Here is a 23,226-nt window from a genome sequence, read left to right as displayed (position 1 = left end):
GGTTTTGTGTCCCCACAGTCCATAATGTAGAAAAGAGAGAAAAAAGCTTTTCTGATTTGTTGTGTGTGCTCACAGTGCAGAGTGTAGAGAAAAGAGAGAAAAGAAAGCCGTTTTGGTGTCACGGGTGTTGTGACTTACACACACACATTTCTGAATTGAGAAAGGAAATTATTTTAGAGGAAGCACTAGAGTTTAGATCCCACATTTGTTGATAGGCATTCATTTAATTTTTCTTTTAATCAGTTTTAAAGTGAATACTAACTGAGAAATGAAAAAGGTGAAGAGTTTAGAAGCTTGGTTCAAGAGCAAAACTTGATTTATGATCAGCTGAGTCTCTAAACAGAACAGCAAAGGGCTTCATCGAACATTTAAAAAAGATTCAGATTGTTAGAATATCCAGAATTTATAGGAATGGTGGTGATTACTCTTATTTTCTAGAATGGAAATAACTGCACCATGTCTGTTTTATGAATCTAAGGGGCTAAAAAGTTTTGTTCTCGTTTTTCTATGATTAACCGAATGTATGTGAGAGTCCAAACAGACAGAAGGGTTACGGCCGAGCGCTGGACCTTCCAAAAAAGATGAGACAGGCTGGACCCGTGCCATACTAGTTAAGGCCTGCCTGTGGATAACAGGTTCTTTAAACTCTCACACACACAAACTCACACACGTTCGCACACATACACCCATACACACACACATTCTTGAACTTGCTGCAAGATTAAACCTTTGCATTAACTGACTCCAGCAACTCTGAGTCTCATTGAGAGACTTTTCTCAACAATTGGGTCCTCAAACCAGATCTCAACGTTTTTTCCGCTGTCCAGGGTCGGAGCTGAAACCGTGCACGGGGGAGTCCAGTACTCCTAATGAAAGACCCCCTGCTGAATTGCGGTAATTAGGGGCCAGTGTCCACTGAAAGGGGGAAAAAGGGACGAGATCGTACTTTTGAATCAATGGCCAGAAGCCATTGGCAGTGCAGGCATCAACAATAATGGTGTTATTTCACCCATTAACACTTAAGGTACCTCATGCAGTGGCTGTGATATGGTTACTTAACAAAATATCTTTACCAGACATCTCTCCTACATAACAGTTCTTCTTTCACAGCCACACCTTGTTGTCGAGAGATGTGCTACACTTAATCCATCCACACTGCTACCTACCCCACAGATGGAAAGCCTCATGATTGCATGTCAGAAATAACCATCAGTGTTTTACCCAGGCCAGACTTAACTGATATACATTATGAAAATGCAGAAATAACTATATTTATTCAACAGATCAAGGAAAAAAACCCTGATGGCACAAATGCTACAGGATTTGCAGTAGTAACAGAAACTGAAGTTTTCTTAAAACAACCACTACCAAAAAATTACTCTGTTCAAGCAGTCGAATTGGTAGCTTTAACTGAAGCTTGTAAACTAAATAACAAAAAGGTTGTTAACGTTTACACTGACAGTCAGTATGCCTTCTCAACTGTACATGTGTTAACACAGCATTGGAAAAACAGGTATGTTGACATCCACAGCTAAATGTATAAACTACAAATATTTTAGCATTATTAGATGTTATTCAATTGCCATCTACAATAGACTCGTATGAATGACCGGAAGGAAAACCATACTGCCAAAGAATTTGTTTAAATATGCTGCAGTATTGAGCCACGGACCATGTCATGTCTCAACAGGAGGGATGGAAGCAATAATGAACCAGGTTTTTACAGCATATGGTTTTACTAATTATTAAAAACATTTCTTTAGAATAAATAAATGAATAAAGTTTTGTCTAGCAGGTCAAATATGTGCAAAATACATTCCACAGGGCAATCTAAGACCAAAACGAAGATAATTCCCTAAGCCAGTGTATCTTTTTCAACATATTTGTTTGGATTTCATTATTTCATTATTTTGTAGATTTCATTGAACTAAATTAATGTTAAGGGAAACGATTCTGCTCAGTGACAACAGAGGTTTTTACCAAATGGTCTGAAATATTTCCATGTGCACAAGCAGATGCACTCTCAGTAGCAAAATCACGCGTAAAATAACTCATTTCTAGATTTGAAATTCCTGAAAATATCTTCAGTGATAATTTGACACACTTTGTAAACAATGTCATCTCACTGATGGCAAAGAACTTAAAATAGACCTTAGAAACCACTGTGATATAGAAGGTTTCGCTAACACATTGGAATTGTTTTACTATTTACATATGCATGTGCAGTGAAGAATTGCTTGCTGCTGATAAATGCAAAGAAGAACAGCTTACACATAAATGCTCACATATAGGCTGCTGAATGCAATGAAGACCTGCTTATCCAGTAAAGTTCAATGTCAATGTGCAATATTCAATTAGGATTTGCAAAACAGTGAAGTTAAACAATGAATGGGTCCATAGTCGGTATGAGAAGACTACAGGAATATTTACCTGGGTGTACGTTCAAACAGAGATGAGAAAATTGCGATAAATTATTGTTTGTTTGTTTGTTAGTATGTATATGAATGTTATGTATATAAACTGTGTTGAGTTGTAGTTACTCAGTAGTGTCTCAGTGAAACAACCGACGGGGGAAGCCTTGCGGTGACAACAAAAGCAGTGTTTTACTGATCAGTCAAGTTGCTCCAGTGTACTCCATACAAACTGGTTGGCTACTGAAGGGATAGAAAATGGGGAATACTTGTTTTAAAGCAAACAAGGAATTAGATGGGAAAAATACATGTTTTAACGGGACCCAGACAATATTAAATACTCAGACAGATGGGAGAAGAAGTGTAGTTTTGTAGGAAATCACAAAATTATTACATAAAATGAGTGAAATCAATTGAAGAATGCCTTTCTGAAGAGCTGTTTACCACAGATGAGCAGCTTTGCGACCAAGCACATTGTAGATCGCTTTACTGCCAAAATGATCTAGTTTAATGGATTGGTTTAGACATTTATAACAGCATTTTAAGAACAAAGAGAGAAACAAAAAGGGACAACGCTTCATGGTGGAAGGTGATGTATAAATAACTGTGTATATGATGAAGGAGAGACCATTTGAGCAGCACAGCCATTTCGCAGCACAGGGACAGCAGTCCAAGTTAAAGGATCTCCCATGTGGTATCACCTGTCACACTGTGTCAAGGCATCAAAAGAAGAAAAAATCACCAAACTCAAGGACAAAGAGACGAAGACTCCGGTGAACGAAGAGAGAGGACTTACAAACCAGAAATACAAAAGGATGCTCGATATCAAGATCCAGAAGAAGAGGCTAACAATGCCACGAACACTTACGATGCTGGGAATGATGCCAGCAATGAACAGAGAAGAAGATTCAGTGTCATCAATCTGCAACACGTGCCTCTAATGAGGGGGTGAATATAGAATCCTCAACGATTACAACGTCTCTGGGAACTGTGACAACAACAAGGTTTAAACCATTTTGATATATATTGTAACCTATTGGCTAAGGAATAGTGCTGAAAATGAGGTAAATCTAATCCACCACTGTCCTTGGTCTTCTGTAGGGTTTTTAAACTAATACGTGGTGGTTTGTTTTTCCACAGAAATTTGGAGATGCATGAATCTAGTGACTTAAACCAAGTAGCAGATGGTTTTATGGGGATCATTGAGAACAAATAGTTAACTTTTGGTAGTATCATCATTTTAATGGTTGTAACTCTCCCCATAAGTGATATAGGTAAGGACTTCCAACGAGAGAGATCGTCCTCTACTCTCTTTACTAATTGCACATAATCCATCTGTACTTATCAGTTTAATATGTGATATGTCTATGCAAGGACTACATATTAAATGGATTTTTATCAATAGGAGTTGAAAAAGGAGCTTGCTCCGTTCACTCCAAGCATCGACCCGGTACTGCAGTGCCGCTGGGAACGGTGCGCTCTCCTCTGCTCTTGTGAAAAAGCTAACAGCGGTGCAGGATGGAAGTTTCTTTTAGTCTGCTGAGAAAAGAGAGTGAATGCGAAGTAGACTTTAACACGGCTCTGGGAGCGAGCCGAGTGCGGGCTAACCAGGAGAAATGCTTGAAAGAAACGCGACACCGAATGAGCGGTCAGAACAAAGCCTCAATACGGTGTTCCTGTGGTGTTTTTATAAAATGCGGTGAAAATAAAGGTGTGAATGCCCCATAGAAAACTAAAAGGTGGAGCGGAAGTGTTCGGCTGCAAGAAGGTGTGAATGTCCGACTATATTTGGTGAAAAGCAGGTGAAGCAAGGTCTGAATGCCCAACCTTACATCATCAAAAGCGAGATCAGAGGTTTTTGGCTGCAAGAAGGCCATAGTTTGCCAAAAGCGGGTAAGGTGCGAATGACCGACTAAATATCAACAAAAGTGGGGGCGGAGGTCTTCGGATGCAAGTGGGTGTGAATATCCCACCATACAAGTATGGTGGAGAGGAAGCTGTGAATGGCCGACCATAGTTTGCAAAAAGCGGGTGAGAAAAGGTGCGAATGTCCAACCATACATGATCGAAACAGGGAGCGGAGGTGTTTGGCTGCGACAAGGTGTGAATGTCCACCCATAATTAATGAAAAGCGGGCAACAAGTAGGTTCGAATGCCATACCATACATCATCAAAAGCAGGAGTGGATGTGTTCGGCTACAAGAAGGTTTGAATGTCCGAGCATAGTTTGTAAAAAGCGGGTAAGAAAATGTTCGAATGCCCGAACATACACCATCAAAAGAGGGAGCGGAGGTGTTCCGCTGTAAGACGGTGTGAATGTCCGACCATAGTTGGTAAAAAGTGGGTATGAAAAGGTGCGAATGCCCAAATTCGGCTGCACAAAACTGTGTTCGGCTGCAAAAAGGTGTGAATGTTCGACTAAAGTTTGTAAAAAGCGGGTAAGACAAGGTGCGAATGCCTGACAATGTATGATCAAAAGCGGGAGCGGAGGTGTTCAGCTGCAAGAAGGTCTAAATGTCCATAATTAATTGCTAGAAAACATGAAAGAAAATTTTCGAAAATCAATCCGCACATGATCATAAGTGGGAGAGGAGGTGTTCAGCTGCAAGAAGGTGTGAATATCCTACCATAATTGCTGAAAAATGTGTTAGAAACAGTAAGAATCCCGGACCATACCTCATCAAAAGCTAGAGAGGTGGTGTTCGGCTACAAGTAGGTGTGAATGTCTGACTAAAGTTCAAATATATTAACAAAAGCGGGAGGAGAGGTCTTCGGATGAGTGGTTGAGAATTTCCAACCATAATCTATAAAATGCGGTGAAAAAAAAGGTGTGATAGAAACCTAAAAGGTGGAGCGGAAGTGTTCGGCTGCAAGAAGGTGTGAATGTCCATCTATAGTTGGTGAAAAGCAGGAAAAGCAAGGTCTGAATGCCCAATCTTACATCATCAAAAGCGAGATCAGAGGTGTTTGGCGGCAAGAAAACGGGTAAGGTGTGAATGACCGACTAAATATCAACAAAAGTGGGGGCGGAGATCTTCGGATGCAAGTGGGTGTGAATATCCCACCATACAAGTATGGTGGAGAGGAAGCTGTGATTGGCCGACCATAGTTTGCAAAAAGCGGGTGAGAAAAGGTGCGAATGTCCAACCATACATGATCAAAACAGGGAGCGGAGGTGTTTGGCTGTGACAAGGTGTGAATGTCCACCCATAATTAATGAAAAGCGGGCAACAAGTAGGTTCGAATGCCCAACCATACATCATCAAAAGCAGGAGTGGATGTGTTCGGCTACAAGAAGGTTTGAATGTCCGAGCATAGTTTGTAAAAAGCGGGTAAGAAAAGGTGCGAATGCCCGACAAAGTATGATCAAAAGAGGGAGTGGAGGTTTTCGGCTACAAGAAGGTTTGAATGTACGACCATAGTTTGTAAAAAGCGGGTAAGAAAAGGTGCGAATGCCCGAACATACACCATCAAAAGAGGGAGCGGAGGTGTTACACTTGAAAGACGGTGTGAATGTCCGACCATAGTTGGTAAAAAGTGGGTAAGAAAAGGTTCGAATGCCCGAATATATACCATCAAAAGCGGAAGCGGAGGTGTTCGGCTGCAAGAAGGTGTGAACGTCCGACCAAAGTTTGTAAAAAGCAGTTAAGAAAAGGTTCGAATATCCAACCAAACATAATCAAAAGTGGGAGCAGAGCTGTTCGACTGCAAGTAGGTGTGAATATCCACCCATAATTCCTGAAAAATGGGTAAGAAAAGGTGCGAATGCCCAACCATACATCATCAAAAGAAGAAGTGGATGTGTTCTGCTACAAGAAGGTTTGAATGTCCAACCATAGTTTGTAAACAGCGGGTAAGAAAAAGTTCGAATGCCCGAACATACACCATCAAAAGAGGGAGCGGAGGTGTTCCGCTGTAAGATGCTGCGAATGTCCGACCATAGTTGGTAAAAAGCGGGTAAGAAAAGGTTAAAAAACCGGACTGTACACAATCAATAGCGGGAGCGGAGTTGTTCGGCTACAAGAAGGTGTGAAAGTCCGACCATGGTTTGTAAAAAGCGGGTAAGACAAGGTGCGAATGCCCGACAATGTATGATCAAAAGAGGGAGCGGAGTTGTTCGGCTGCAAGGTCTGAATTTCCAACCATAATTTGTAAACACCGTTGAAGAAAAGGCTCGAATGCCCGACTATACACCATCAAAAGCGGGAGCGGAGGTGTTCAGCTGCAAGAAGGTCTGAATGTCCACCAATAATTACTGAAAAATGGGTAAGAAAAGGTGTGAATGCCCAACTATACATCATCACAAGCAGAAGTGGATGTGTTCGGCCACAAGAAGGTTTGAATGTCCGACCATAGTTTGTAAAAGGTGGGTAAGAAAAGGTTCGAATGCCCGAACATACACAATCAAAAGAGGGAGCGGAGGTGTTTCACTGCAAGAAGGTGTGAATGTCCGAGCATAGTTTGTAAAAAGTGGGTAAGAAAAGGTTCGAATGCCAGAACATACACCATCAAAAGAGGGAGCGGAGGTGTTCCGCTGTAAGAAGGTGTGAATGTCCGACCATAGTTGGTAAAAAGCGGGTAAGAAAAGGCTAAAATACCCAACTCTACACAATCAATAGCGGGAGCGGAGTTGTTCGGCTAAAAGAAGGTATGAAAGTCCGACCATGGTTTGTAAAAAGCGGGTAAGAAAAGGTTCGAATGCCAAAATATACACCATCAAAAGCGGAAGCCGAGGTGTTCGGCTGCAAGTAGGTGTGAATGTCAGATCATAATTTGTAAAAAGCTGATGAGAAAGGTGTGAATGACCGACAATAATTGCTGAAAAATGTGTTAGAAAAGGTAAGAATGCCGGACCATTCATCATCAAAAGCGGGAGAAGAGGTGTTCGGCTGCAAGAAGCTGTGAATGTCCAGCCATAATAACTCAAAAGCGGGTAAGAAAAGGTTCGAATGCCCGAACCTACACCATCAAAAGAGGGAGCGGAGGTGTTCCGCCATAAGAAGGTGTGAATGTCCGACCGTAGTTGGTAAAAAGCGGGTAAGAAAAGGTTAAAATACCCGACTGTACACAATCAATAGCGGGAAGGGATGTGTTCGGCTACAAGAAAGTTTGAAAGTCCAACCATGTTTTGTAAAAAGTGGTTAAGAAAAGGTGCGAATGCCCGACAATGTATGATCAAAAGAGGGAGCGGAGGTTTTCGGCTGCAAGAAGGTCTGAATGTCCAACCATAATTTGTAAAAACCGGGGAAGAAAAGGCTCGAAAGCCCAACTATACACCATCAAAAGCGGGAGCAGAGGTGTTCAGCTGCAAGAAGGTCTGAATGTCCATCAATAATTGCTAGAAAACATGAAAGAAAATTTTTCGAATAAAAAAACCGCACATGATCATATGCGGGAGAGGAGGTGTTCAGCTGTAAGATGGTGTGAATGTCCACCCATAATTCCTGAAAAATGGGTAAAAAAAGGTGCGAATGCCCAACCATACAACATCAAAAGCAGGTGTGAATGTCATCATAATTTGCAAAAACCTGATGAGAAATGGTGAGAATGCCCGACTATACACCATCAAATGCGGGAGCGGAGGTGTTCGGCTGTAAGTAATGAAAGACCCCCTGCTGAATTGCGGTAATTAGGGGCCAGTGTCCACTGAAAGGGGGAAAAAGGGACGAGATCGTACTTTTGAATCAATGGCCAGAAGCCATTGGCAGTGCAGGCATCAACAATAATGGTGTTATTTCACCCATTAACACTTAAGGTACCTCATGCAGTGGCTGTGATATGGTTACTTAACAAAATATCTTTACCAGACATCTCTCCTACATAACAGTTCTTCTTTCACAGCCACACCTTGTTGTCGAGAGATGTGCTACACTTAATCCATCCACACTGCTACCTACCCCACAGATGGAAAGCCAGAAATAACCATCAGTGTTTTACCCAGGCCAGACTTAACTGATATACGTTATGAAAATGCAGAAATAACTATATTTATTCAACAGATCAAGGAAAAAAACCCTGATGGCACAAATGCTACAGGATTTGCAGTAGTAACAGAAACTGAAGTTTTCTTAAAACAACCACTACCAAAAAATTACTCTGTTCAAGCAGTCAAATTGGTAGCTTTAACTGAAGCTTGTAAATTAAATAACAAAAAGGTTGTTAACGTTTACACTGACAGTCAGTATGCCTTCTCAACTGTACATGTGTTAACACAGCATTGGAAAAACAGGTATGTTGACATCCACAGCTAAATGTATAAACTACAAATATTTTAGCATTATTAGATGTTATTCAATTGCCATCTACAATAGACTCGTATGAATGACCGGAAGGAAAACCATACTGCCAAAGAATTTGTTTAAATATGCAGCAGTATTGAGCCACGGACCATGTCATGTCTCAACAGGAGGGATGGAAGCAATAATGAACCAGGTTTTTACAGCATATGGTTTTACTAATTATTAAAAACATTTTTTTAGAATAAATAAATGAATAAAGTTTTGTCTAGCAGGTCAAATATGTGCAAAATACATTCCACAGGGCAATCTAAGACCAAAACGAAGATAATTCCCTAAGCCAGTGTATCTTTTTCAACATATTTGTTTGGATTTCATTATTTCATTATTTTGTAGATTTCATTGAACTAAATTAATGTTAAGGGAAATGATTCTGCTCAGTGACAACAGAGGTTTTTACCAAATGGTCTGAAATATTTCCATGTGCACAAGCAGATGCACTCTCAGTAGCAAAATCACGCGTAAAATAACTCATTTCTAGATTTGAAATTCCTGAAAAGATCTTCAGTGATAATTTGACACACTTTGTAAACAATGTCATCTCACTGATGGCAAAGAACTTAAAATAGACCTTAGAAACCACTGTGATATAGAAGGTTTCGCTAACACATTGGAATTGTTTTACTATTTACATATGCATGTGCAGTGAAGAATTGCTTGCTGCTGATAAATGCAAAGAAGAACAGCTTACACATAAATGCTCACATATAGGCTGCTGAATGCAATGAAGACCTGCTTATCCAGTAAAGTTCAATGTCAATGTGTAATATTCAATTAGGATTTGCAAAACAGTGAAGTTAAACAATGAATGGGTCCATAGTCGGTATGAGAAGACTACAGGAATATTTACCTGGGTGTACGTTCAAACAGAGATGAGAAAATTGCGATAAATTATTGTTTGTTTGTTTGTTAGTATGTATATGAATGTTATGTGTATAAACTGTGTTGAGTTGTAGTTACTCAGTAGTGTCTCAGTGAAACAACCGACGGGGGAAGCCTTGCGGTGACAACAAAAGCAGTGTTTTACTGATCAGTCAAGTTGCTCCAGTGTACTCCATACAAACTGGTTGGCTACTGAAGGGATAGAAAATGGGGAATACTTGTTTTAAAGCAAACAAGGAATTAGATGGGAAAAATACATGTTTTAACGGGACCCAGACAATATTAAATACTCAGACAGATGGGAGAAGAAGTGTAGTTTTGTAGGAAATCACAAAATTATTACATAAAATGAGTGAAATCAATTGAAGAATGCCTTTCTGAAGAGCTGTTTACCACAGATGAGCAGCTTTGCGACCAAGCACATTGTAGATCGCTTTACTGCCAAAATGATCTAGTTTAATGGATTGGTTTAGACATTTATAACAGCATTTTAAGAACAAAGAGAGAAACAAAAAGGGACAACGCTTCATGGTGGAAGGTGATGTATAAATAACTGTGTATATGATGAAGGAGAGACCATTTGAGCAGCACAGCCATTTCGCAGCACAGGGACAGCAGTCCAAGTTAAAGGATCTCCCATGTGGTATCACCTGTCACACTGTGTCAAGGCATCAAAAGAAGAAAAAATCACCAAACTCAAGGACAAAGAGACGAAGACTCCGGTGAACGAAGAGAGAGGACTTACAAACCAGAAATACAAAAGGATGCTCGATATCAAGATCCAGAAGAAGAGGCTAACAATGCCACGGACACTTACGATGCTGGGAATGATGCCAGCAATGAACAGAGAAGAAGATTCAGTGTCATCAATCTGCAACACGTGCCTCTAATGAGGGGGTGAATATAGAATCCTCAACGATTACAACGTCTCTGGGAACTGTGACAACAACAAGGTTTAAACCATTTTGATATATATTGTAACCTATTGGCTAAGGAATAGTGCTGAAAATGAGGTAAATCTAATCCACCACTGTCCTTGGTCTTCTGTAGGGTTTTTAAACTAATACGTGGTGGTTTGTTTTTCCACAGAAATTTGGAGATGCATGAATCTAGTGACTTAAACCAAGTAGCAGATGGTTTTATGGGGATCATTGAGAACAAATAGTTAACTTTTGGTAGTATCATCATTTTAATGGTTGTAACTCTCCCCATAAGTGATATAGGTAAGGACTTCCAACGAGAGAGATCGTCCTCTACTCTCTTTACTAATTGCACATAATCCATCTGTACTTATCAGTTTAATATGTGATATGTCTATGCAAGGACTACATATTAAATGGATTTTTATCAATAGGAGTTGAAAAAGGAGCTTGCTCCGTTCACTCCAAGCATCGACCCGGTACTGCAGTGCCACTGGGAACGGTGCGCTCTCCTCTGCTCTTGTGAAAAAGCTAACAGCGGTGCAGGATGGAAGTTTCTTTTAGTCTGCTGAGAAAAGAGAGTGAATGCGAAGTAGACTTTAACACGGCTCTGGGAGCGAGCCGAGTGCGGGCTAACCAGGAGAAATGCTTGAAAGAAACGCGACACCGAATGAGCGGTCAGAACAAAGCCTCAATACGGTGTTCCTGTGGTGTTTTTATAAAATGCGGTGAAAATAAAGGTGTGAATGCCCCATAGAAAACTAAAAGGTGGAGCGGAAGTGTTCGGCTGCAAGAAGGTGTGAATGTCCGACTATATTTGGTGAAAAGCAGGTGAAGCAAGGTCTGAATGCCCAACCTTACATCATCAAAAGCGAGATCAGAGGTTTTTGGCTGCAAGAAGGCCATAGTTTGCCAAAAGCGGGTAAGGTGCGAATGACCGACTAAATATCAACAAAAGTGGGGGCGGAGGTCTTCGGATGCAAGTGGGTGTGAATATCCCACCATACAAGTATGGTGGAGAGGAAGCTGTGAATGGCCGACCATAGTTTGCAAAAAGCGGGTGAGAAGAGGTGCGAATGTCCAACCATACATGATCGAAACAGGGTGTTTGGCTGCGACAAGGTGTGAATGTCCACCCATAATTAATGAAAAGCGGGCAACAAGTAGGTTCGAATGCCATACCATACATCATCAAAAGCAGGAGTGGATGTGTTCGGCTACAAGAAGGTTTGAATGTCCGAGCATAGTTTGTAAAAAGCGGGTAAGAAAATGTTCGAATGCCCGAACATACACCATCAAAAGAGGGAGCGGAGGTGTTCCGCTGTAAGACGGTGTGAATGTCCGACCATAGTTGGTAAAAAGTGGGTATGAAAAGGTGCGAATGCCCAAATTCGGCTGCAAAAAACTGTGTTCGGCTGCAAAAAGGTGTGAATGTTCGACTAAAGTTTGTAAAAAGCGGGTAAGACAAGGTGCGAATGCCTGACAATGTATGATCAAAAGCGGGAGCGGCGGTGTTCAGCTGCAAGAAGGTCTAAATGTCCATAATTAATTGCTAGAAAACATGAAAGAAAATTTTCGAAAATCAATCCGCACATGATCATAAGTGGGAGAGGAGGCATTCAGCTGCAAGAAGGTGTGAATATCCTACCATAATTGCTGAAAAATGTGTTAGAAACGGTAAGAATCCCGGACCATACCTCATCAAAAGCTAGAGAGGTGGTGTTCGGCTACAAGTAGGTGTGAATGTCTGACTAAAGTTCAAATATATTAACAAAAGCGGGAGGAGAGGTCTTCGGATGAGTGGTTGAGAATTTCCAACCATAATCTATAAAATGCGGTGAAAAAAAAGGTGTGATAGAAACCTAAAAGGTGGAGCGGAAGTGTTCGGCTGCAAGAAGGTGTGAATGTCCATCTATAGTTGGTGAAAAGCAGGAAAAGCAAGGTCTGAATGCCCAATCTTACATCATCAAAAGCGAGATCAGAGGTGTTTGGCGGCAAGAAAACGGGTAAGGTGTGAATGACCGACTAAATATCAACAAAAGTGGGGGCGGAGATCTTCGGATGCAAGTGGGTGTGAATATCCCACCATACAAGTATGGTGGAGAGGAAGCTGTGAATGGCCGACCATAGTTTGCAAAAAGCGGGTGAGAAAAGGTGCGAATGTCCAACCATACATGATCAAAACAGGGAGCGGAGGTGTTTGGCTGTGACAAGGTGTGAATGTCCACCCATAATTAATGAAAAGCGGGCAACAAGTAGGTTCGAATGCCCAACCATACATCAACAAAAGCAGGAGTGGATGTGTTTGGCTACAAGAAGGTTTGAATGTCCGAGCATAGTTTGTAAAAAGCGGGTAAGAAAAGGTTCGAATGCCCGAACCTACACCATGAAAAGAGGGAGCGGAGGTGTTCCGCCATAAGAAGGTGTGAATGTCCGACCGTAGTTGGTAAAAAGCGGGTAAGAAAAGGTTAAAATACCCAACTGTACACAATCAATAGCGGGAAGGGATGTGTTCGGCTACAAGAAAGTGTGAAAGTCCAACCATGTTTTGTAAAAAGTGGTTAAGAAAAGGTGCGAATGCTGACAATGTATGATCAAAAGAGGGAGCGGAGGTTTTCGGCTGCAAGAAGGTCTGAATGTCCAACCATAATTTGTAAAAACCGGGGAAGAAAAGGCTCGAAAGCCCAACTATACACCATCAAAAGCGGGAGCAGAGGTGTTCAGCTGCAAGAAGGTCTCAATGTCCATCAATAATTGCTAGAAAACATGAAAGAAAATTTTTCGAATATCAAACCGCACATGATCATATGCGGGAGAGGAGGTGTTCAGCTGTAAGATGGTGTGAATGTCCACCCATAATTCCTGAAAAATGGGTAAAAAAAGGTGCGAATGCCCAACCATACAACATCAAAAGCAGGTGTGAATGTCAGATCATAATTTGCAAAAACCTGATGAGAAATGGTGAGAATGCCCGACTATACACCATCAAATGCGGGAGCGGAGGTGTTCGGCTGTGAGTAGGTGTGAATGTCCGACCATACTTGCTGAAAAATATGACAAAGCAGTTTTCACTTGGTTTGAGTGAAGGAATTCATTTTATATCAAAATTGTGTAGAACTCGTGGAAATAAGTTTATTCTCGGATTCCTAAAGGTTTAGTGTTGTTCTTTGGTATACTGCAAAGTAATACTTTCTATTTTGTTGAAACCGATTCAGACATGGATAAATATGAAGGACAAAGCAGTTTTAACTTGGTTTGAGTGAAGGAATTCATTTTATATCAAAATCCGAAATTGTGTAGAACTGGCGATAAGAAGCTTATTCTCGGATTCCTAAAGGTTTAGTGTTGTTCTTTGGTATACTGTAAAGTAATACTTTCTTTTTTGTTGAAACCTATTCCGACATGGATAAATATTAAGGACAAAGCAGTTTTAACTTGGTTTGAGTGAAGGAATTCATTTTATATCAAAATCCGAAATTGTGTAGAACTGGCGATAAGAAGCTTATTCTCGGATTCCTAAAGGTTTAGTGTTGTTCTTTGGTATACTGTAAAGTAAAACTTTCTTTTTTGTTGAAACCTATTCAGACATGGATAAATATTAAGGACAAAGCAGTTTTAACTTGGTTTGAGTGAAGGAATTCATTTTATATCAAAATCCGAAATTGTGTAGAACTGGCGATAAGAAGCTTATTCTCGGATTCCTAAAGGTTTAGTGTTGTTCTTTGGTATACTGCAAAGTAATACTTTCTTTTTTGTTGAAACCTATTCAGACATGGATAAATATTAAGGACAAAGCAGTTTTAACTTGGTTTGAGTGAAGGAATTCATTTTATATCAAAATCCGAAATTGTGTAGAACTGGTGATAAGAAGCTTATTCTCGGATTCCTAAAGGTTTAGTGTTGTTCTTTGGTATACTGCAAATTAATACTTTCTTTTTTGTTGAAACCTATTCAGACATGGATAAATATGAAGGACAAAGCAGTTTTAACTTGGTTTGAGTGAAGGAATTCATTTTATATCAAAATCCGAAATTGTGTAGAACTGGTGATAAGAAGCTTATTCTCGGATTCCTGAAAAGGTTTAGAGTTGTTCTTTCCTATCCTGCAAAGTACAACCTTCTTTTTTGTTTAAAGCTATTATGACATGGATAAATATGAAGAACAAAGCAGTTTTAACTTAATCGGTTTCAACAAAATAGAAAGTATTACTTTGCAGTATACCAAAGAACAACACTAAACCTTTAGGAATCCGAGAATAAACTTATTTCCACGAGTTCTACACAATTTCGGATTTTGATATAAAATGAATTCCTTCACTCAAACCAAGTTAAAACTGCTTTGTCCTTGATATTTATCCATGTCTGAATCGGTTTCAACAAAATAAAAAGTATTACTTTGCAGTATACCAAAGAACAACACTAAACCTTTAGGAATCCGAGAATAAACTTATTTCCACGAGTTCTACACAATTTCGGATTTTGATATAAAATGAAATCCTTCACTCAAACCAAGTGAAAACTGCTTTGTCATATTTTTCAGCAAGTATGGTCGGACATTCACACCTACTCACAGCCGAACACCTCCGCTCCCGCATTTGATGGTGTATAGTCGGGCATTCTCACCATTTCTCATCAGGTTTTTGCAAATTATGATCTGACATTCACACCTGCTTTTGATGATGTATGGTTGGGCATTCGCACCTTTTTTTTTACCCATTTTTGAGGAATTATGGGTGGACATTCACACCTTCTTGCAGCTAAACACCTCCGCTCCCACTTATGATCATGTGCGGTTTGATATTCGAAAATTTTCTTTCATGTTTTCTAGCAATTATTGATGGACATTCAGACCTTCTTGCAGCTGAACCCCTCTGCTCCCGCTTTTGATGTTGTATAGTCGGGCTTTCAAGCCTTTTCTTCCCCGGTTTTTACAAATTATGGTTGGACATTCAGACCTTCTTGCAGCCGAAAACCTCCGCTCCCTCTTTTGATCATACATTGTCGGGCATTCGCACCTTTTCTTAACCGCTTTTTACAAAACATGGTCGGACTTTCACACCTTCTTGTAGCCGAACACATTCGCTCCCGCTATTGATTGTGTACAGTCGGGTATTTTAACCTTTTCTTACCCACTTTTTACCAACTACGGTCGGACATTCACACCTTCTTGCAGCGAAACACCTCCGCTCCCTCTTTTGATTGTGTATGTTCGGGCATTCGAACCTTTTCTTACCCGCTTTTTACAAACTATGGTCGGACATTCAAACCTTCTTGTGGCCGAACACATCCACTTCTGCTTTTGATGATGTATAGTTGGGCATTCACACCTTTTCTTACCCATTTTTCAGTAATTATTGGTGGACATTCAGACCTTCTTGCAGCTGAACCCCTCTGCTCCCGCTTTTGATGGTGTATAGTCGGGCTTTCGAGGCTTTTCTTCAACGGTGTTTACAAATTATGGTTGGAAATTCAGACCTTGCAGCCGAACACCTCCGCTCCCTCTTTTGATCATACATTGTCGGGCATTCGCACCTTGTCTTACCCGCGTTTTACAAACCATGGTCGGACTTTCACACCTTCTTGTAGCCGAAAAACTCCGCTCCCGCTATTGATTGTGTACAGTCGGGTATTTTAACCTTTTCTTACCAGCTTTTTACCAATTATGGTCGGACTTTCACACCGTCTTACAGCGGAACACCTCCGCTCCCTCTTTTGATGGTGTATGTTCGGGCATTCAAACTTTTTCTTACCCACTTTTTACAAACTATGGTCGGACATTCAAACCTTCTTGTAGCAGAACACATCCACTTCTTCTTTTGATGATGTATGGTTGGGCATTCGCACCTTTTCTTACCCATTTTTCAGGAATTATGGGTGGACATTCACACCTATTTGCAGTCGAACAGCTCTGCTCCCACTTTTGATTATGTTTGGTTGGATATTCGAACCTTTTCTTAACTGCTTTTTACAAACTTTGGTCGGACGTTCACACCTTCTTGCAGCCGAACACCTCCGTTTCCGCTTTTGATGGTATATATTCGGGCATTCGAACCTTTTCTTACCCGCTTTTTACCAACTATGGTCGGACATTCGCACCATCTTACAGCGGAACACCTCCGCTCCCTCTTTTGATGGTGTATTTTCGGGCATTCGCACCTTTTCTTACCCGCTTTTTACAAACTATGGTTGGACATTCAAACCTTCTTGTAGCCGAAAACCTCCACTCCCTCTTTTGATCATACATTGTCGGGCATTCGCACCTTTTCTTACCCGCTGTCTACAAACTGTGCTCGGACATTCAAACCTTCTTGTAGCCAAACACATCCACTCCTGCTTTTGTTGATGTATGGTTGGGCATTCGAACCTACTTGTTGCCCGCTTTTCATTAATTATGGGTGGACATTCAGACCTACTTGCAGCCTAACACCTCGGCTTCCGCTTTTGATGGTGTATATTTTTGCATTCGAACCTTTTCTTACCCGCTTTTTACAAACCATGGTCGGACTTTCACACCTTCTTTTAGCCGAACAACTCCGCTCCCGCTATTGATTGTGTAGAGTCGGATATTTTAACCTTTTCTTACCCGCTTTTTACCAACTATGCTCGGACATTCACACCTTTTTGCAGCGAAACACCTCCGCTCCCTCTTTTGATTGTGTATGTTCGGGCATTCAAACCTTTTCTTACCCGCCTTTTACAAACTATGGTCGGACATTCAAACCTTCTTGTGGCCGAACACATCCACTTCTGCTTTTGATGATGTATAGTTGGGCATTCACACCTTTTCTTACCCATTTTTCAGTAATTATTGGTGGACATTCAGACCTTCTTGCAGCTGAACACCTCTGCTCCCGCTTTTGATGGTGTATAGTCGGGCTTTCGAGGCTTTTCTTCAACGGTGTTTACAAATTATGGTTGGAAATTCAGACCTTGCAGCCGAACACCTCCGCTCCCTCTTTTGATCATACATTGTCGGACATTCGCACCTTGTCTTACCCGCGTTTTACAAACCATGGTCGGACATTCACAGCTTCCTCTCCACCATACTTGTATGGTGGGATATTCACACCCACTTTCATCCGAAGACCTCCGCCCCCACTTTTGTTGATATTTAGTCGGTCATTCACACCTTACCCGTTTTCTTGCAGCCAAACACCTCTGATCTCGCTTTTGATGATGTAAGATTGGGCATTCAGACCTTGCTTTTCCTGCTTTTCACCAACTATAGACGGACATTCACACCTTCTTGCAGCCGAACACTTCCGCTCCACCTTTTAGGTTTCTATCACACCTTTTTTTTCACCGCATTTTATAGATTATGGTTGGAAATTCTCAACCACTCATCCGAAGACCTCTCCTCCCGCTTTTGTTAATATATTTGAACTTTAGTCAGACATTCACACCTACTTGCAGCCGAACACCACCTCTCTAGCTTTTGATGATGTATGTTCCGGCATTCCTACCGTTTCTAACACATTTTTCAGCAATTATGGTAGGACATTCACACCTTCTTGCAGCTGAACACCTCCTCTCCCACTTATGATCATATGCAGATTGATTTTCGAAAATTTTCTTTCATGTTTTCTAGCAATTAATGATGGACATTTAGACCTTCTTGCAGCTGAATACCTCCGCTCCCGCTTTTGATCATACATTGTCAGGCATTCGAACCTTACAAACTTTAGTCAAACATTCACACCTTTTTGCAGCCGAACACAGTTTTTTTCAGCCGATTTTGGGCATTCGAACCTTTTCATACCCACTTTTTACCAACTAGGGTCGGACATTCAAACCTTCTTGTAGCCGAACACATCCAGTCCTGCTTTTGATGATGTATGTTCAGGCATTCGAACCTTTTCTTACCCGCTTTTTACAAACTATGCTCGGACATTCAAACCTTCTTGTAGCCGAACACATCCACTCCTGCTTTTGATGATGTATGGTTGGGCATTCGAACCTACTTGTTGCCCGCTTTTCATTAATTATGGGTGGACATTCACACCTTGTCGCAGCCAAACACCTCCGCTCCCTGTTTTGATCATGTATGGTTGGACATTCGCACCTTTTCTCACCCGCTTTTTGCAAACTATGGTCGGCCATTCACAGCTTCCTCTCCACCATACTTCTATGGTGGGATATTCACACCCACTTGCATCCGAAGACCTCCGCCCCCACTTTTGTTGATATTTAGTCGGTCATTCGCACCTTACCCACTTTTGGCAAACTATGGCCTTCTTGCAGCCAAAAACCTCTGATCTCGCTTTTGATGATGTAAGGTTGGGCATTCAGACCTTGCTTCACCTGCTTTTCACCAAATATAGTTGGACATTCACACCTTCTTGCAGCCGAACACTTCCGCTCCACCTTTTAGGTTTCTATCACACCAATTCTCCTGGTTAGCCCGCACTCGGCTCGCTCCCAGAACCGTGTTAAAGTCTACTTCGCATTCACTCTCTTTTCTCAGCAGACTAAAAGAAAGTTTCATCTTGGGCTCCCTGAAACTTCCATCCTGCACCGCTGTTTGCTTTTTCACAAGAGCAGAGGAGAGCGCACCGTTCCCAGGGGCACTACAGTACCGGGTCGATGCTTGGAGTGAACGGAGCAAGCTCCTTTTTCAACTCCTATTGATACAAATCCATTTAATATGTAGTCCTCGCATAGAGGACACATCAGACATTAAACTAATAAGAACAGATACTACACTTGATCTTAGCCAAAAGGCCGAGAAGCGATAACTGTCCACTGGTTCACGTCCGAGGGCCCTTCCTGGCACAATGCGCACTTGTAGCGGTGTTCTTTTTATGGCCATAGTGTCACTTTGCACCTCGGCCCACTGCACTGAGCACTCTTCAGCCCTTTTAAATGGTATAACTTTACACTACCGCATGCTCCAGCGAGCACCATTCAAGCAACAACTTTGCACTCCAGCTTCGAACATCGGCACAGTCGCAACAAGTAAGGCGACTCTACTCAGAGAAGTCACTCTGCACAGTAACAAGATTTCTTTTGCACAGACAGAAAGGGCTTCATCCGCAAAGGTAAAGCCTGCCAAAAATAGAAACAACTCATTAGTGCTGCTCAACGTTGTACTTTGCAGTAAAACAAAGAGCAAATCTAAAGATTCAGGAATCCGAGAATAAGCTTACTTCCATGAGTTCTTCACGATTTCGGATTTTGCTATAAAATGAATTCCTTCACTCAAACTAAATTAAAACTGCTAAACCGCTAATCTGTTACATGCAAGGCAGATGTCAAATTCACCGAAATAGGATCCAAGGGTATTTGGCCAATCGAGCTGTAGCAGCTTCGGTAAAAGAGTATAAGTTGAAGAGTTTGTGAATAAAGGTGTGCGCACACATAGTGAGTTGTAGGAAAATAGGCAGGGAGCAATGCCGGCTGGGGTATAGGTTCTTGTATGTTGTCTGACTGTTTGATTTGAATGTGTTGTGTAAGTGTCCTGTTGAATGTTACATGTTTGGGCTTTGACACGCTTCACTGTGGTTGTTAACTGTGTGGTGTGTCCTGAAATGTTATATGTTTGGGCTGTGTGACATGCTTAATGCTTTTCAGTAGCAACCCACTTATTCATATATAGCAACTGACAACATAAGAAGTCCGGACATACTTTGATAGTAGTTGTAGAAGTATCCTTATTGATAATAGATAAACTAATTCATAGTGATAGAACAGTAGATGAACAGGTGCCTGCACATGTCTCATGAAAATAAAATGGGTGTATGATTGCTGACGGCAGAGCAATACTGCCAAACTTATGAGTTCTTGTGGCAAACTTGATTCAGTGTCTTGACGTGTATACGCTGTTTCGCTGACTTGTCACAAGAAACAAAGTGTGTTTGATAAGATCCGACCATTTTATTACGGGAGGATCAGTATGTATGGATTCTGATGTGACTGATAAACTCATTCGTATCTTAAGCATAATCTAATACGTGAGACAACGCCCTGGCACACAATCAAAAAAAAAAAAAAAGAGAGAGCGGTTTTGTGTCCCCACAGTCCATAATGTAGAAAAGAGAGAAAAAAGCTTTTCTGATTTGTTGTGTGTGCTCACAGTGCAGAGTGTAGAGAAAAGAGAGAAAAGAAAGCCGTTTTGGTGTCACGGGTGTTGTGACTTACACACACACATTTCTGAATTGAGAAAGGAAATTATTTTAGAGGAAGCACTAGAGTTTAGATCCCACATTTGTTGATAGGCATTCATTTAATTTTTCTTTTAATCAGTTTTAAAGTGAATACTAACTGAGAAATGAAAAAGGTGAAGAGTTTAGAAGCTTGGTTCAAGAGCAAAACTTGATTTATGATCAGCTGAGTCTCTAAACAGAACAGCAAAGGGCTTCATCGAACATTTAAAAAAGATTCAGATTGTTAGAATATCCAGAATTTATAGGAATGGTGGTGATTACTCTTATTTTCTAGAATGGAAATAACTGCACCATGTCTGTTTTATGAATCTAAGGGGCTAAAAAGTTTTGTTCTCGTTTTTCTATGATTAACCGAATGTATGTGAGAGTCCAAACAGACAGAAGGGTTACGGCCGAGCGCTGGACCTTCCAAAAAAGATGAGACAGGCTGGACCCGTGCCATACTAGTTAAGGCCTGCCTGTGGATAACAGGTTCTTTAAACTCTCACACACACAAACTCACACACGTTCGCACACATACACCCATACACACACACATTCTTGAACTTGCTGCAAGATTAAACCTTTGCATTAACTGACTCCAGCAACTCTGAGTCTCATTGAGAGACTTTTCTCAACAATTGGGTCCTCAAACCAGATCTCAACGTTTTTTCCGCTGTCCAGGGTCGGAGCTGAAACCGTGCACGGGGGAGTCCAGTACTCCTAATGAAAGACCCCCTGCTGAATTGCGGTAATTAGGGGCCAGTGTCCACTGAAAGGGGGAAAAAGGGACGAGATCGTACTTTTGAATCAATGGCCAGAAGCCATTGGCAGTGCAGGCATCAACAATAATGGTGTTATTTCACCCATTAACACTTAAGGTACCTCATGCAGTGGCTGTGATATGGTTACTTAACAAAATATCTTTACCAGACATCTCTCCTACATAACAGTTCTTCTTTCACAGCCACACCTTGTTGTCGAGAGATGTGCTACACTTAATCCATCCACACTGCTACCTACCCCACAGATGGAAAGCCTCATGATTGCATGTCAGAAATAACCATCAGTGTTTTACCCAGGCCAGACTTAACTGATATACATTATGAAAATGCAGAAATAACTATATTTATTCAACAGATCAAGGAAAAAAACCCTGATGGCACAAATGCTACAGGATTTGCAGTAGTAACAGAAACTGAAGTTTTCTTAAAACAACCACTACCAAAAATTACTCTGTTCAAGCAGTCGAATTGGTAGCTTTAACTGAAGCTTGTAAATTAAATAACAAAAAGGTTGTTAACGTTTACACTGACAGTCAGTATGCCTTCTCAACTGTACATGTGTTAACACAGCATTGGAAAAACAGGTATGTTGACATCCACAGCTAAATGTATAAACTACAAATATTTTAGCATTATTAGATGTTATTCAATTGCCATCTACAATAGACTCGTATGAATGACCGGAAGGAAAACCATACTGCCAAAGAATTTGTTTAAATATGCTGCAGTATTGAGCCACGGACCATGTCATGTCTCAACAGGAGGGATGGAAGCAATAATGAACCAGGTTTTTACAGCATATGGTTTTACTAATTATTAAAAACATTTCTTTAGAATAAATAAATGAATAAAGTTTTGTCTAGCAGGTCAAATATGTGCAAAATACATTCCACAGGGCAATCTAAGACCAAAACGAAGATAATTCCCTAAGCCAGTGTATCTTTTTCAACATATTTGTTTGGATTTCATTATTTCATTATTTTGTAGATTTCATTGAACTAAATTAATGTTAAGGGAAACGATTCTGCTCAGTGACAACAGAGGTTTTTACCAAATGGTCTGAAATATTTCCATGTGCACAAGCAGATGCACTCTCAGTAGCAAAATCACGCGTAAAATAACTCATTTCTAGATTTGAAATTCCTGAAAATATCTTCAGTGATAATTTGACACACTTTGTAAACAATGTCATCTCACTGATGGCAAAGAACTTAAAATAGACCTTAGAAACCACTGTGATATAGAAGGTTTCGCTAACACATTGGAATTGTTTTACTATTTACATATGCATGTGCAGTGAAGAATTGCTTGCTGCTGATAAATGCAAAGAAGAACAGCTTACACATAAATGCTCACATATAGGCTGCTGAATGCAATGAAGACCTGCTTATCCAGTAAAGTTCAATGTCAATGTGCAATATTCAATTAGGATTTGCAAAACAGTGAAGTTAAACAATGAATGGGTCCATAGTCGGTATGAGAAGACTACAGGAATATTTACCTGGGTGTACGTTCAAACAGAGATGAGAAAATTGCGATAAATTATTGTTTGTTTGTTTGTTAGTATGTATATGAATGTTATGTATATAAACTGTGTTGAGTTGTAGTTACTCAGTAGTGTCTCAGTGAAACAACCGACGGGGGAAGCCTTGCGGTGACAACAAAAGCAGTGTTTTACTGATCAGTCAAGTTGCTCCAGTGTACTCCATACAAACTGGTTGGCTACTGAAGGGATAGAAAATGGGGAATACTTGTTTTAAAGCAAACAAGTAATTAGATGGGAAAAATACA

General features: G+C 40.7%; 1 non-coding gene and 2 pseudogenes across 1 annotated transcript; 2 read left to right on the top strand and 1 right to left on the bottom strand.

Moving 5' to 3' along the window:
* Positions 1-3,718: 3,718 nt before the first annotated feature.
* On the top strand, positions 3,719-3,895 carry LOC140283457 (U2 spliceosomal RNA; annotated as a pseudogene).
* A 6,950-nt stretch (positions 3,896-10,845) lies between these two features.
* LOC140283387 (U2 spliceosomal RNA) lies at positions 10,846-11,022 on the top strand (annotated as a pseudogene).
* An 8,028-nt stretch (positions 11,023-19,050) lies between these two features.
* On the bottom strand, positions 19,051-19,241 carry LOC140283306 (U2 spliceosomal RNA). Its single transcript, XR_011910014.1, has one exon. It is a non-coding gene; the product is annotated as a U2 spliceosomal RNA (small nuclear RNA).
* Positions 19,242-23,226: the final 3,985 nt, after the last annotated feature.

The sequence above is a fragment of the Leuresthes tenuis genome, unplaced genomic scaffold, assembly GCF_036924035.1.
Source record: "Leuresthes tenuis unplaced genomic scaffold, fLeuTen1.0.hap1 SCAF_23, whole genome shotgun sequence".
NCBI lineage: Eukaryota > Metazoa > Chordata > Actinopteri > Atheriniformes > Atherinopsidae > Leuresthes > Leuresthes tenuis.
The sequence above is the reverse complement of the archived record's forward strand: the minus strand, read 5'-3'. Positions and strand labels throughout refer to the sequence as shown.